We start from the raw sequence: 4,347 nt of genomic DNA, 5'->3' as shown, positions 1-4,347 counted from the left end.
TCGTGTGGGTATTTGCAAAGTGTTCGGAACAGATCGACCAGCGAGGAGAGACTGGGGAGTTCAGTCATCTGTTCTGCACTTATTGCAGGGCCTGAGTAATATGGTGTCTCCCCCAGCTGTGATAAAACCCTCATTTCACCACATGCTGAGGGTTGTAGTCTTGGAGGGGGATCACCAACAACCTTCATCTGCCCCTACAGAAGCCTTTCGGGGTAAATGAAGCTGGAGTAATGACTTCTGATTAATGAAAATCTGGTATATCCCATTAATCTGAAGATTTAATTGACATGTTAATTATCATTGAATTATGGCATTGGTTTACTTTTATACCGGATGGAAAATGCATCACAACATTGGGAATATTTACACGTGCGCTCTACCTTAGGTTATAATCTATAAGCAAAACACCCCCCCTTTCCCCCTTTAAACCTTCCCGACATTTGCAGTATATATACGTCATGGTCGAGAAGGACTTATAGATGCAGGTTGGGAAGGACTTTCTGACCAATGCAGTATATATACGTCATGCTGATCACCCACGCGCAGGGGGCTGTACATGGGCGATCGCCGCCGGATGTCAGCTGATTCTGGCACTTGGTGTCAGGAGTGGTGCTTTAAGCCGATAAATGCTGCAATCGATACCGATCGGCGACCCAGCAAAGTTATCACAGGGGCCCGATCGTTGCCATGGTGACCCGATGTCGTCGTGACGACATCCGGGTCACCAGAGCTAGCAAAGTTGCTAGATCATGCTCAGTGCAACACTGACAGTTTATAAGGCATAGGAATGCTGCTGCATCCCTATGCTTTATAAGCGATCAGACTGAAAAAAGTGAAAGTCCCATAGTGGGTCAAAGTAATAAAGTAAAAAAAAAATTGTAAAAATATAAAAAATCACAAAATAATAAATTAAAATATTGTTACCCATAAATATTTATATGAAAAAAATAAATAGAAGTACAAACTTGGTATCATCGTGTCCAGAACAACCTGACCTATAAAACTGCCCCATTGGTTTAACCCCTTTTAGTGAACACCGTAAAAAAAAAAAAAGCCTAAAGCATCGTTTTTTGCCATGTGCCCATGATGCAGAAATGCTCTGGATTTTTCCTGAGCGTTTCTGCATCTCCCTGACAGAAAAAACGCATGCGGATTGTACATGCGAATTGTACATGCGGATTGTACATGCGTTTTTCCTGCCAGGGACATGCTGATGTGAAGCGTTCTTCACTTGCATTTCCGCATGCGGGTTGTCAAGCGCTTTCCAAACGATTTTAGCATCACTTGGAAAGTGCTTGTCAACTTGGTCACACTATATAACTCCATGCAACCGGCATAGATTTATATACTGTGACCGTAAAAGAATAGTAAAAAATAAATATATAATTACCTTCTGATGGCCCCCGCAGTCTTGCTTCACTCCGTTCTCCCTTGCCGGGAGATCGCGGTACACGGCACTGAAGGACCTGCCGACGTCAGCGTCGCGTGACCCGTCACATGACTATGACGTCAGCGCAGGTCCTTCAGTCCATCGCGATCTGCCGGCATGAGAGGGCAAGCGCACTGTGGGCCATCAGAAGGTAAGTATAATTATTTTTTATTTTATTCTTTTTTTCACAGTTTCTATGGTACCCGGGTCCGGAGTAGAGTCTCCTGTCCTCCACACCCGGGTACCATCCGCACATTGGAACGTATGGATTCCGCATCTACATATGCAGTGATACGTAATCCATGCGTTCCAATGCAAGTCAATGGCGGCGGAAACGCAGCACTTCCGCAAAATAATTGGTAGTGCTGTGTTTTTTTCCGCAATGATAATCCGCAGCGGAAATTTCCGCAGCATGTGCACAGCACATGCGGATTATCATTGGGTACCATGGCAGGCCTTCTAACATGCGTTTTTTAAGTGTTTCTGCAGCGTTTTTGCCGCTGCGGAAAGCTTAAAAAACGCATCGTGAGCACACAGCCTTATCATTATACCACCGAACAAAAAGTAGAATGAAACGCGATCAAAAAGACGAAGGTAAATAAATGAAAACGTGATCTTGTCCCGCAAAAACAAGGCATCATACAGCTCCATCAGCGGAAAAATAGTTACAGCTCTCAATTTTTTTTGCATTGCTTTATTCTATTTGTTCTATAAAATAGTTTTTATTGTGTAAAAGCGGCAAATATAAAAAACTATATAAATGTGGTACCGCTGCAAACGTACTGACCCGAAGAATAAAGCTCATCTTATCAATTTTACCACGTGCGAGACACCATAAAACCTCCAAAAACAATTCCTGAATTGCTGTTTTTTTTATCATTCTGCCTCCCAAAATCGGAATAGAAAGTGATCAAAAATGTCATGTGCCTGCAAATGGTACCAATAAAAACGTCAACTCGTCCCTCAAAAAGCAAGCCAAATCTGACTGTCGGCCGAAATATGGAAAAATTATAGCTCTCTAAATATGGCGATGCAAAAACTAGATTACTCTGTCGCCTCATTGGGGTGTTATGCTGCTGTCCACTAGGAGGCGACACTATGCTTAATCTGAAAAAGATTAACTGTGGCTCCTCCTCTGCAGTATACACCCCTGGACGGCGTCGGCCTTCTCCAGTTTTTGCTTAGTGTCGCATAGGAGGCACACCTAAAGATTTTTACTCCGATTTTTTTTCTTTTTTTCCGACGGAATTACAGATGAAGATAAGTGGGTCTCCTGCGAGACTCCCGGCATGGCTCCTTCCTCTGCCCGATTTTATGGGGTGCACAGTTGAAGTCGAGATGTCTACTTACCATGTCGCTCCTTCCCCAGCCCCTCAGGTGCTGGTTCGAAGTCGAGACCCCCCTCCTTCCCCAATTCCTTTTGGTCTCTGGGTTGAAGTCGAGGCGAGGATAAAGCCCCCCTGATGGTGACAGCAGCACCCTCCCTAATCCCCCTCTGGGGGGTATTAGGTTGAGACGCCTCAGGTAGGGCCTGTGCAGGCATCCGCAGCTCCCAGTAGCTGACAGTCTGCATCGAGTCCAGGAATCCCAGCCCTGCTGCGGACTCCTGTTGGGGCTGGGGGAGAGTGCAAGGCAGACATGGCATACATACACAGGCCTTCCCAGCTCTGTCTCTTTGCTGGCTCAGGGGGACTTTGCAAGGGCCCCCCCTTACACTAATACCCCCACCGCCATTACTGCCGTTAAATCCGGGCGGGGGGGGGGTCCGGTTCAGATCCGGCACCCCCCGGACTTCCGCGCTGCCCTGGAGCCCTTTAGGGCATCGGCTATAAATTTACACCGCGGCTCCGGCCTAGCCGAAGCCGTCTCCCACTCTCCGCCCCCCAGCCCGCCCCCCCCCGGATGACGAAAATTACACTCTACAGTGTCATAGAAGGGGCGGAGCCAAACTGAAAGGGCGCGTTTTTCAACAATAATGCCGCCCTTTTCAGCTCTCCGCCCACCTTCACACTCCGGCGGCCATTATCTGCTACAGGAACATTAACCCTGCAGCTACCGGTCGGTGCATACAGACCAGGCCTGCCAGTCTCCGGGGGGCACAGGATTGTGGATCTGCGGCACTGGACTTGAGAGGCACACTGGTGGGGTAAGATCACAGCTGGAGTCTCTCACTCGGCTGTGAATCCTATAAGCTTCTCTGCATTGCTGGCCCCCTCTGCATAGCCACCCCTGTATACTATGCCGGGCTCAAGGTCCAAGACAACCAGGCAGGACCGCTATTATACACTCTGTACAGCCTGCAGTAATACTCTCCCCAGTGGCAGCACGTATCCACATTGCCAGGACTGCATGCAGACTGCTGTGCCAGAGCCCCATGAAGCCCTTGCCAATACTTCGGTGCTTAATACCACACCGGAATGGGTCACTCAGATGTCGCAATCTATGACGCAGTCTATAGATAACCTCACATCCACATTATTTCAGCCTCTGCAGAGCCATGCCTCGGCTATGAACGCTACTCAGCAAAGGGAGAGTTCCACTCGGGGACATGATGGCACGGGCACATCCATGTCTAGGTCAGGACGCAAGCGGACCCACAGGTCACGTTCATCTGCGTCATCCCATACCACACGGTCGTCCCCTTCCAGTGAGAGACACCGTAGTTCCAGGTCATCTAGACCGTCCCCTGACAGGGACAGACAATGCAGATCCCCACAGCAATCCCTGACCAGAGAAGGCCTCTGCTCCGGTTCTCCCAGCTGGAAACGCCTTAGTGATACACAGGATTCGGAAGACATCTGTGATTCCGACTCAGACAAGGAAACCGAAGGGTCCCTAATCCCTATCCCCCCTGGCAATACAGTGCTAGTTGATCTAATCTCATCCATCCATCGGGTGCTGGACATCTCCGACCCACC

Source organism: Phyllobates terribilis, unplaced genomic scaffold (assembly GCF_046119375.1).
Source record: "Phyllobates terribilis strain yellow unplaced genomic scaffold, ASM4611937v1 Scaffold_11__3_contigs__length_659146591, whole genome shotgun sequence".
NCBI classification, from domain to species: Eukaryota; Metazoa; Chordata; class Amphibia; order Anura; family Dendrobatidae; genus Phyllobates; species Phyllobates terribilis.
This window is presented reverse-complemented; position numbering follows the sequence as displayed.